Below are 12472 nucleotides of genomic sequence, written 5' to 3' on the forward strand. Positions count from 1 at the left end.
TAAGCTGATACATTACTGCCTGAACTTTGTTGTAATAAAAGATGAAATCACTCTAGTGTGGGATTGTGTGGACATCAGGTTAGATTCTAAAGACTGAGTTTCCCTCCAATTTTCAGAGCCTGAGTGAAGCATCCAGAATGATCAAACAGCCTTTCATAGAAGATAAAAGATAATTTGGGGAGCTGGGGAAGAAGACTGTTGGAGTGTTGGTTTTTCTTTGCTCTCCACTCCACCTCCTTTTACTGAGTTGTGATGATGCTTCTCTGGTGGAAAATTTACTGTTCTGGCTAATTTCCAATAAAAGTAGATTCTATGTCCTCAGGACTGATGGCCACCAACTCCATAGAAAGGCTGTTTCTCTCTGCTTTGCTTCTGATCTTTCCTTTCTGTGCCTCTTTTGCTGTTGGTTTCGTTTTGTTCTGTTTTGCTACACCATCCTTTCTGCACCTGTCTTTTGCTCTCTGTTCCCTACTATCTATATATATTTTTTCCTGTGTCCTTTCCCCTCCCTGGGTCTTCCTTTCTTTTTCTTCATTCTATACCTGCTTTGCCAATGCATTTCATTCTCTGCCTTATCTGCTTCCCTTCCCTTCGTGATCTTATTTTTGCCCTCCTCTTTCCCTCTTTTTCTCCCTCTGATTCTGGTTCATAATATCTTGAAAGAACGTTTGATAACGTTTGCCTGACCCTGCCTGACATCCTGCCAGTGATTCTCCTCAGGCAGCTTTTGATGTGGTCTGTGTGTGATTGATGAAAGCTGCTCCATTTGCTCTTCAAAGGTCTGTTTATGGAGAGTTTGGATGCATCTCCTCCTTGAGAGTTCACTTTTTTTTTTCACCAAAAACAAGTCCAAATTACAGGATAAAACCAGGGCCCTTTCCATTTGTTCATCATCTTCACAGACCCTTTAATGCTCACAAGAGAAGGATGGCCTTGTACACATCCTCCTTTAAAAACTATTCTCTTTCCAAGAATTCTCATGTCTGAGATTTTAACTGACAAAGGAAGGACCTTGGGGGTGAACTTTAATTTGAATGCAACCGCTGTTAGCCCAAAAGAGAACAGTGAGATTTGGACTCTGGGTAATAAAATAGAAGAAAAATGCTAATGCTGTTAATATCAGAATCTGATCAGGTTAGATACCCTGGCTACCCAGGATATGGCCATCATGGGATGAGAGAGGCTAAAATTTAAAGCATCATCTGCAGTTTCTGGTTCAGGAATGAGCAGTGGTTCCAGTTATTTCCAGCACTCATCACCCTGGGTCCCCAAAGAAGATGAGATACATTTTCACCTGGCTAGATTCCTGTAGAGCTGTTTCTGTTTTTCAGCCTAAGAGGAGGATTTATGTACCTGCACTACACACCTAACACATTCAGCTATGTGGAAGAGTGACGGGCAGAATAATCTGTACACGTTCTTTCTAGTTCTTAGTCTCTTGATTCTGAGAATCTAATACTTTACATATGATAAATATGTTGCAGTGGGAAGATTGAGTTTCATGCTAAAATACCTGAGTTTAAATGCAGATTTGGATAATTACACGTTGAATGATCTTCAATAAATTTTTTAAAATTTGTTTTTTTCAACAGCTTTACTGAGGGATAATTTACATATCATAAAATTCAGCCATTGCAAGTGTACAGTTCAATGATTCTTAGTAAATTTATAGTTGTGTTACAATCACCACAACCCAGTTTTATATCACTTTCTATAGTCTTTTTTAACCTCTATTTTCTTTCATCATTTAAAATCTAGACTTATGTGGTAGATGGATCACAAAACTGACCATAATTCTTCAACCCATCACAACATGGCTTTGTTGCTCCTTCTGTTGAGAGGGGCACTGATTTCCCTTGCCCTTGAATTTAAAACTGGCCTTGTGACTGGCTTTGGCCCATAAAGTATGATGTTAGTGCCAGTGAGCCTAGACCTCAAAAGGCTGGGCCTGTTTCCACTCGCTCTTTGGAAGCCTGCTGTCTCCATCAAGAGGATAAGTTTTGGCTAGCCTGCCAAAAAAAGTAAAATCATGAGGGGAGAAGCCCTGGTCAGTCTGGCTGCCTTAGGATAGGCCATCTTAGATCTGCTTCACCTGCCTGCCTCCAAATGAACACAAACATGGGAACACACTTCACAAAGATCAGAAGAGCCCAGGATACATTTTAGGATTGGTCCCTCAACTTACAGACCCACAAGAAATAATAGAAGGTTATTGCTTTAATCACTAATCTTTAGGATAGTTTGTAAAACATCATTATTGTGGCAATAACCACAATAATGGATATCAGTTGACAATGGGCTCTATTTTTTAAAGGTATAAAAACACTTAGTACTCTGTTTATCACATAGGAGGTGTTTACTATATTTAAAAAAATAATGAACATTTACAGAGGCCCTCGTATATGAAGAGTACTATGTTTGGGGTTGTAAGGGATACAGATTTGAGAAATGCATGCTATAAATCCTTAAGGAGTAACTTTCAATGGGAAAAAGAGATACTCATGAAAACAGCTATAATGTAGGACTGTCTGTCCCTCTATTAGAACATTTATGTTAAAATAGTCTCTCCATTGTATGTAAATAACTACGTTCTTCTTTCCTTGGCATGTTCCAAATGTGTTTAAGGGATATGGTTTATTGAAACAAACCCCAAATAGCATATTAACCAAACTGAACCATATTGGTATGTCCAAGTACAATGTTAGCATCCACAGGAAATAGTCTATATGGTAAGCTGGCCATGAGAAATGTTTTATGAAGCCAAGGAAACAGGAAGGAAACAGGAAACTAGAATGAGGGTTAGAGAAGAGAAGAGGAGAGAGACATGAGTGGAAACACCTTTAACTTCTATGACTGTGACTCTTAATTCTAAGGGTGACTGAAAAACAGAATATGGCCTCCAAAATGTTCTAGAGGTTTGGGAGACTGGGATTGGGTTGGAGGAGAGGAGGAAGGAGTGGGTAGACAGGACCTCTGGAACCAGAAGTCCTGTGGTTGGTTAATCTCATGTAGGTTCTATGAATTCACCCATCATCCCCAGGGGACAAGCCATCTGGAGAGTCTGACAGTATATAGCCCTTGCTGTGTGACCATGGGCAAGTCACTTTCCCTTCCTGGGTCTTGACCTAGGTGATTTCTGAGATCTCTTCTAATTCAAAAAAGGGCTATAACTTCAAGTCTAATTCACCCACCAGGTTGAAGGAGGAATCAGGGCAAACCTAAGTAGAGGAGAAGGTCTTCTGATAGCATGTGTGGACTTTAGAAGATGGAGCTATTCAGAAAACCAAAATAGAAGTGAGCCCAACAAATATGTGAACCTTCCCACTTCTCCATCGAATTTATAGAATCTGACCCTGTCTGTCCTAAGGACTCTAGAGGTTCTGGATGCTCCCTGACCTGTGACCTGTCTTGGATGAGCTCCTGGACTCCTGGACAGGCCTGTTGACTGCAGCCTCCCTTTCCTCCTAGAGCAAGGGTATCCAAGGCTTTTCTTAAAATGAACTTAAACTTGAACTAGGGGCTATCTAAAGGAGGATAAACATTCTTAGAGGCCTGGTGAGAGGGATAGGGTGAGAAGCTGGTATTTTTCCCCAAGCAGCAGAAAGCTCTCACAGTCTCACAAGTGACTCTCTGAAGCTGGGGTTAAAAAACAGTCTATTCTAGTCTGTTTTAGGATGACAACTGTCAACAATCGCAAGGAAATTTCTGGGACACTTTTGGGAAGAAAGAATTCTTGTCAATTCCTAAAATACTCCTGGGAAGCCAGAGGTGCCTGCCTAGGCCAAGTCACCAGGGGGTGGACTTCCCTCTCCTGCTCAGAGGGCCTAATTCATGACTTTGAGCTTTCAAATCAAGCCCAGGGCAGTGTTTCTCCAGGGAGCCAACTTGAAATTGACAGATATCCCACAGTGAAGTCATTAGGCTTCCAACCACAGGGGGCTTCTGTAGGGCTGGAGGCTGCTGTCCTCCTGTTAGGATGGCAGTAAAGAAGAGGCCACATGGCCCAAAGGCTGCTGCTCTCCCAGAAGCTAGGCCCAGGGATCATGTGTGAAATGTGACTACATTCCCTTTCTTTTTCATCTTAAAAAAGGAAACAGAGTATAAACAGAAATCTAAAGGTTATTGTAGTGCCGTTCTCTGGTCTGTGCATTCCTTTCTTCTTTCTTTTAACACCATTTGCTTCTCACTTCTGGCTCACTGGATGCAGAAGTCCTGCAGTCAATACAGATCATCCATACTATATGGTGTAAAGCAATCTTTTCCTTTGGCTCATGGATTCTGTGGTGAGGGATTTGAACAGGTCACCACACTATTGGCTTATCTCTGCTCCACAAAGTGGCCTCAGTTGGGAAGACTCAAAGGCTGGTGTGGCGGATGGCTGGGACCACCAGAAGGCTGATCTGTGACTGTCAGGCAGAGACCCACACATGTCTACTCCATTTGTCTGAGCTCCCCACAGCATGGTAGCCTCCTCCAGTCAAATTTCTTATACAACAGCTCAGGGTTCAGAGTTCCAAGTGCACGTATACCAGGGAACAAAATGGAACCTGAAAGACCTTTTCCACCTAGCTTTGGAAGTCATGGAGCGACACTTCTGCCATATTCACTTGATTACAAGCAAGTCAGAAGTAGGCTCACACTCAAGGCAAAAGGGAGATGGACCCTCTCCCGAGGACAGTTGTCAAAGCATTTGTGAACAAGTGAGTTTTCTTTATTATTTTTAATCTTAATAGACTTTTTAAAAGCACTTTTAAGTTCACAGAAAAATCAAGTGGAATTTTCTTTCTACTTCCAGCCCCCAACATACCCACAACCTCTTCTATTATCAACATCCCCCACAAAATGGTCTTTCTGTTACAGTTGCTGAACACACATTGACACATCATTATGCCTTGAACTCCATAGTTTTATGTAGGGATCACTCTTGGTTTTATACAATCAGTAGGTCTGAACAAATGTATAATGACATAAATCTACCATGATAGCATCATACAGAATAGTTTTGCTGCCCTAAAAATCCTCTGTGCTCTGCTCTTTTGTTTTACAACCACCTCAAGAGTCCGTGTTGTCAAATTTAAACATGGACCCACCATTACTCTCTGTTGGTTTTCTTATAAGGAGCTCACTCCCCTTCATCTTTTAGATCTTGCCATACATTTTAGCTGACTGTGGGGAAGTCATGAAGTGCTTCTTAGTTCTTTGGTCGTGACTGAGTTTAAAAGTGGCAGGTGGGAACTGAGGATATAGCTCAGTGGTAGAGCATTTGCCTGGCAAGCATTAGGCATAGGCCCTGGTTTTCATCTCAAGCACTGAAAAAAAAAAAAAAAAAAGCATGAATAAAAGGTGTGGCAGGTTTTCTGGGGGAAATCCTCCTTCCCCCTCCCCTAACAACCTAACATACACACTCCTCCCCAGTTTACCACTATACACAGTCTGGTCTGTGAATCCCTGGGTGTGGTTTTGTACCATCTTGTGTATCCTTGCAGAATGAATTAAATGCTAATGACCCAGACCCAGGCTCAGTACAGATCTCTCTCTTGGTATTCCCTCCATGCCAAGCTTTTGACTCACCATGCTTGCCTGAAATGGTTTGTCCTTCATAGGGTGACTTAGGGAGAGAGGTTGTGAAGCATGTTCTAGAAGGCATCAACCTGCTGTGTCCAGCATAGGGCCTGGCACTGGGACCATGCTTAGTGAATGATTGTTGAATAAATTAGCCCTGGGTTAGAAGTGTCCTGGATGACTCATGGGCTCTGATTCAGTCTGATTCACGAGAGGATCTGGAGGGCTTTTGACCAGTGGAGAGGCCTGCATGTTCTCAGAGGGGCGAATGTGTGTTGGGGAGGTGGGGGAGTGTGCTCATGTGTGGTTTGGGGGTTTGAGATTGGGTGGGATTGTGGGTTAGTGCCAGCAACAAAGACATAGCACAGTATAGTGATTCCCCAGCCTGCTGCTACTCAGCCCCAGTTTCCTGTCACTCACAATTGAGACTTTACTGAACACTTTGAGCAAAGACTCTTAGTTTCAGACTAGTTGTTAAGGTTCCAGGAAGCTCAGACCCATACTGCTTCTTCTTTTCCTCCCCAAAGAATATGGATAAACCATCAGAAACTCTGGAGTTTCTGACCTTACTTGAAAGGATGCATTTATAATAAATAGGAGAGATCCAGGCTTATAGGGTCAATGAGAGAAATGACAGGAATAACCTAATTGTCAGTCAATCTAGCTAGCTAGAGATATTAGATTTCCAGGAAAGCTTTTAGAAATCATCTGTTTATGTCTCTTTTAAGAAAAAAGAGGGATGAGATCGCCTTGTATTATTGTGTGATGAATCAAAATTTTTTTAAAAAGAAAAGAAAAAGATGGGTTTGCCTAGCATGTACAAGGCCCTGAGTTTAATCCCTAGCTCTGCAAAATAAATAAACTAAATATAAAAAACACACAAAAACCTTACAGGCTTTCTTGCAGTGAGGAAGCTGCTGAGGTTTGGAGACTATCTCCATGGAGAAAAGGGACTGCAAAGTGACTTCAGGAGTCTTTAGTGTTCTGAAATGAGCTTGCTTCATTTCTTTTTCATCATTCCCAGTGCAAACCCCAGTCCTGTGTGTACTAATTCTCTGTGTCTATGGGTCAACATTGTAAAACAGTACAAACAACATCTCATTGAGACATGAATTGTGATTTCCAACCTGCAGATGAGAAAACTGAGGCTCAGAAAAGTGAATTAAATTGTCCAGAGCACACTGCTAACAAGTGGATGAACCATGAGCCCTGGGTCATTTATTCCTATAAGGCATATGCAAGGATACATATTAATCTATGGAAAGAAAAAAAAGATGAGTAAGATGAATTGATTCTGGTTCACAAGGAGTTCATAGTCTAGGTGAGGAAGACAGTCAGCCTGTGTGAGCAGTGCACTGATAGAGCTATCCAGAGGGTAATAGGATAGTGTCAAGACAGGACTCTACTGCCATTGGAAAGGATCAGTGAAGGCTTCCTGGAGAAGGTGATGTTTGAACTGAGGGTTAAGGAGAAGTAGGAGTTAGCTCAGTGAAGAGAGACTACAGCAGGAGAGGCCATTCCTGAAAGTGTGGGTAGCATGGTAAGGCATGGAATTAAAATCAGCAAGGAATGTAGATCTAGGAGCAGCTCTGTGTCACACTGAAGCTGGTCTGGGTGGGGTTTATCTGACTTCAAAATGCCAAGCTCTTCCCACTCTGCTCTTTCCTCTCACCTCATGGATTCTGGATGGCCTGCCAAGTGTGATACTTTATGGGGACCCCCTGGGTTCCCAGATTTCACTCTTTAAAAGTCCCTATGGACTTCACAGAACTTAGGAAACTTTTACTAGAACTTCTGCATTATGACTTCTTAGGAAAAGCCCACTTTTTTGGAACCCCTCCAGGCTTAAAAGAGATCAGGTGGTAGCGGTGCCATGGCAGTTGACTCACCAACTACAAGTCAACCCATCCCAAAATGTTCTGTGGCTGCCTCACAACATTTTGAGAAAAGTAGGCCAGAGATCACCAGGAAACACAATGGCTCTTGGGTTCACTGCCACAAGCAAGGTGTGGTGAGTCAGAATGAATCAACAGTTACATACACCAACAGGTCTAGCTGGCAACAGATAAAGATATTACCTCAGTAAAGACCAGGGCTGAAAATGGGCACTGTCTAACTGCACCAAAACTCTATTATGCTCTTTTTTCTTTCTGTAGATATGGTGGCAGTGGGCGGGGGAGGAGCAAGGAGGCAGAGACATGCAATACATGCATTTAGGTTTCTAGTAACTAAGTAAACAGATACTTCTTCTAAAGGATACTCTCCAAATTGGCCTAGCCATTTGGCTTCTTGATTTCTTCTAAAAGGTCTTCTCATGGAGTTACTTGGAGAAGACCTGTGGATAGAGACTTCTGGGGTTTGTCAAGAAATAATCTTACCCCACATCCCAGGTGGAGTTTCTGTCCTGCTCATAGAAGTGCTGTAGGAAGGATATTTGTGGCTAGATAAGTTAGGGAGAACTTCAAAAGAAAACTTTTCTGGACTTATACCTGGAATCGTAAAACTAGGAGATGGAAATAACCTTTGTCATTTTACAGGTCAGGACATTGAGCTGAAGTTAAGAGTGAAGTGATTTGTCAAAGGTAAGACTTAAATTGGAGATCAAACCAAGACAGAGCTCCATCTTTTGACTTCAAATCCAGTGTCTTTATATACACTGACCTGCCCTCTATGCTACTGTTCTGTTCATTGTCACAAGGCTTAAATACTGTCTATCTTTTTAATGAGCATTTGCTAATTCACTTTTCTTTACTAAAACAAGATAATTGAAATACTGTATTTTATCAATATTTGTAGATTTAGCATCCATCATATTGTCTAATACAGAACTGACACTATAGAACAGAATGGACCTATGTTTTTACCCTGGAGTCTGTACACAGAAACACAATTGGGAACTGAAATCTGGTACATCCCTTTGATTTGATTGGGGCCTCATGGTCCCAGCATATTTGCTTGTTCATTATCTTGGTCAGCCTCTGTTCAAATACAGCTACATTTTCTGGGTTATTTTTGCATTCATAGTTCTTGACAGTTAAATCCACCCATCTAATCTTTGCTTTCTTTCTTTGTTTCAGAAGATTATCTAGCATGTCTAATAGAGCAACAAGTCATGTCCCGTGGCTCCAGGCATGCTATTCCACAGCATACCAAAAATCAACCACAGGTCTTTACCTCTAACCTCACCCATGTCAAGGGAGGAGATGGAGGGGCCTCCTGGGGAGGTGGAATTTATGACTAAATGAGTATGTTCTTTCTTGATTTCGCCAGAGTTCCCCAGAGAGACCACATTCCTGGGTGACAAGGTATAGAGAATTCTGAGGTTAACTCTCAATGGAGCAAAGCCAGTTCAAATATAGGGAAGAATTGCCCACCTGAGGGTTGTTGGAAAATGGAGAAATATCAGTTTGCGATATTAATTCATTCATTTGGGATTGGAAAGGCATTTCTTGAGGATGATCTAGGTCAGTGATATCTAACCTCTTTTAATATGAAGAGCACATTTTCACTTAAAAAATTTTATAGATCTGTAAATAAAAACACTTAGGAACATACTGATAGAACAAATACTTAGTAGCAGACAGAAACTACCATCTTCAAAGGAATTTGAATCCCATTAATCACAACTTTCCCTATGGAATATTCCATATCTGAGCTATTGCTCTCATTCTTTGTGTGTATAGCTCTGTGTCTGTCTTAACCACTGGACTGGCAGCTCTGTGAAGGAAGAATTGCTTTGACTTGCTCACTATTGTATCTTCAGCACCTAGAGCAGTTTCTGGTACAAAACAGGTACTTAGTGTTTATTTGTATAACAAATGAATTATTAGAATTGTGAGACTATGTTTTTGTGTCATGCTCTTTAATCAATTTATGTTCTTTAATCAAATATGGTGCTCCCATGGGGTCCAAAGGACCACAGACTGGAAACCTTGGATTTAGATTTACAACCTTGTGTCCAATATTTTGTGTCATTTCCCTCCTAGGTTGCTTAGTGTTCAGTGGACCACAAACATTGGTCTCTGGATATAGAGATAATTGAGGACTAAAGGCAGGAACCTGGATCAGATGACCTCCCAAAGTCCTTTCCAAAATGGAAAGACCGTAAAGGGGACAGAATGCCTCTCTTTAAAGAAGGCTGAGACTTCCTGACACCCACAGGGACAGGCATGCTGATGACAGCTTCTCTCAAGTGCCAGCTTCTAACATTTGTAGGAGCAAAAAGTAAGTTAATCTCCGGAGCCCCTAGGCAGTCTGGTTGTTATTTCAACCCCAAACAAGCCTGCAAAGGTACTTTGCCTGTTTCCTCTGTCAACCTATTTGTGTATCGTGTTGATAACCAAAATGACACACAGTAAATACTCTTTGTCTTGTATGACATTTGCTGAGAGTGGATATGAGCAGAGAAATATAGGAGTTGAGAGGAAGAATGGTTAGTTTAAAATATGTTCGTGTGTACGTGCCTCTCGAAGTGTGTGTTAACGTTTAGGCACTGACATCTCTCTTCCCTCTATAGACAACAGCTTCTTCTCTTCCTTGTTCTCCCTGCTCCTTTTTATAGTCTTCAACAAAGAAGGAATGATAGTCCAGGTGTGAACAAATCAGGGAGGCTTCCTGTTTAAGATTCAGAAATTCATAGCCTTGAGGAAATGAGTTAAAGAGAGGAGAGGACAGGGCAAGAGAGATGAAAAACAGAATCTTCACCACCTGCTATTTAGTGATTAGCTCCCAGATAAGCAGGCACAGATGCATTCCAGGAGCTCAGGACTTGCCCAGGCAGAGCACAGAGTGAAGGAGGGCTTGGAGACAAGTGAAGCCAGAAGATGGAGGGGGAGGCAGGGCTGCTCAGAGCACCATCTATCAATTTTCTCCCAGCTCCTCTATTTCATGGAGCTTGTAAACATATAAGTCTTCACTTCACCCTCTTTTTCATTACCCTACCTTACCTGCTTTGGTTTATGTAAAGGGATCTTGTGAAGACTAGCTCTTCTACTCACTAGCTGTGTGATCCTGGGCAAATCACGTACCTTCTTAGAGACAAGTCTAATGGTCTTTTTGTTTGTTTTATTTCGTTGCTATTGCTTGAGATGGAGTCTCCCTTTGTAGCCCAGGTTAATGCTGAACTCCCTATGTAGTCCTGGCCAGATTTGAACTCTTGAACCTCCCACCTCAGCCTTCCTAGTACTTGGATTACTGGGTGTGCACCACTATACTGGGACTGTGATTGCTATCTCTTGGGTTTAAATAGGCTAATCCACACATACCAAAAAGCCAAAAACATCGACCCCTAAAAACATCCCACAACATGGAGCAGGGGAAACCCCAGTGAGCTTGTGGGTGAGCCATCTCTGCCCCATTCTTTATGCACATCAGCCAGCCTGTTTGAATAAACCGCAATGGAAAGCAAGTGCTCATTCATTCACTTACTGAGGAGCAGGATGCTCAATTATGGTGTTTTCCATTCTCAGTAGAAAGAGGTGAAAATAATTTCTTCACAGCCCACCCTTCTGCATGTGGCACCTGGGGCCACAAACATGACCCCAGGTTCTGAAGAGAGGGGACAAGAGGCTGTGTACTTGTCAGGATTGCATGGCCTCTTCCCTCATTAGCCTTTCCTTGCTCTCTTTGTTCTTAGGATGTGAGTATTGTGTCCTTGACAACAGCAGTGCGTTCAATTTTTCCAACACGGTGAGGTCAGCACATTGCCTTTTGGCCTCTAGAGCAGGTATGAGCCATCAGGTCTTGACAGATACAAGATCAAGTTACTAATTCACCCTGATTTTCATTTTGCATTGTCTCCCATAAAAAATAAATGTGGAGCCATGAACAATTATGTCACGGTAGAAAATAAATACTCTGGTGATTAAAAACTGGAAATCACTAGCTTTGAAATTTTTCCAGAAACACAGCTACAGATGCCATGCAAACACCAATCAGACATGGTTGTAAAATTCAAACTGTAGACATTGCCTTGTAAAGCATTCACAGATGTAGCAGCAGAAGAAATTCTCACACAGCTTAGACAGGCAAGACTTCTGTTTTCCTTTTTTTTCTTTCTTTCTGTCTTTTTTTTTTTTTTGTAGGTGTAAGGGGGTGAAGAGATTGTGCATCAAACTGTTCATTTCAATATGTAATTTGCCTCAAAGAATTTCTGACTTAATTTATTTTCTCACCAACCTAAATCCAATTCAAAAAACATTTCTCAATGCCTGAACAATCTACTTTTGGCTGACAAGTGCTAATAGGTGCAATGTTACCCCTGTCAACTTATGAGAGCACCCACTGAGCTTGGAGCCACACAGGACAAAGGAAATAAACTCGAGTTTGAATTTATTTCCTTTTAAATTCTCAGCCATCGTAGGACGTGTACAAGATATAATGAGAAACAAATTGCATTGTGGGATTTCTTTATTTACAAAAAAAATCAAGATGTACCTCTAATGCAGAAAAAAATTCTCAAAATGTCTCTCTTTTAACACCTCTTTGTTAGCTTCTTAGATTAAACAAATATTTCCAGTGAAATACAGCAAATATAATCGTTTAATTGTTTCTGAACTCTGCCTCATTTTTTTACAGGAGACCAGCCTCTGCACTTTTTGCTTCCATAGACAGGTAGATTGCTTGAGAAATTTAGTAACATCAGGCCACTTTTAACTAAAGAGTTTTCTTGGGCTGGGGGTGGGGAAGTAGGAGGTGGTGGAGGGGAGTCTGTAATAGGTAGGCAAAAAGAGGGTTTGAGAGAGTGTGTGCACACTCCCTTGTGTGTGTGTAGTTCTGAAGCTGATACATCCATGATCAGGTTTTTTTTTTGGGTACAAGCTAAGTACAAACTCTACCCTGGAGATGCACCCCCATCCCTGCTACTAGACTGAATAAATCTGATGCGATCAAAATGATTGGCCCAACATTG

At 41.6% G+C, this 12472-nt stretch overlaps 1 long non-coding RNA gene across 2 annotated transcripts in view; it reads left to right on the top strand.

Annotated features, from left to right (window-relative positions):
* LOC141413952 (uncharacterized) overlaps positions 1–12472 on the top strand; it is an 83520-nt gene that overhangs the window by 26557 nt on the left and 44491 nt on the right. Inside the window, exons 2-3 of one of the 2 annotated variants that reach the window (XR_012439009.1) lie at positions 8100–8144; positions 9549–9786. This is a non-coding gene — a long non-coding RNA (uncharacterized lncRNA). Of the gene's footprint in view, positions 1–7738; positions 8145–9548; positions 9787–12472 lie in introns of those variants that run through there. The other variant, XR_012439010.1, reaches the window with a different exon arrangement.

This window comes from Castor canadensis, chromosome 11 (assembly GCF_047511655.1).
Source record: "Castor canadensis chromosome 11, mCasCan1.hap1v2, whole genome shotgun sequence".
In the NCBI taxonomy this organism is placed as follows: domain Eukaryota; kingdom Metazoa; phylum Chordata; class Mammalia; order Rodentia; family Castoridae; genus Castor; species Castor canadensis.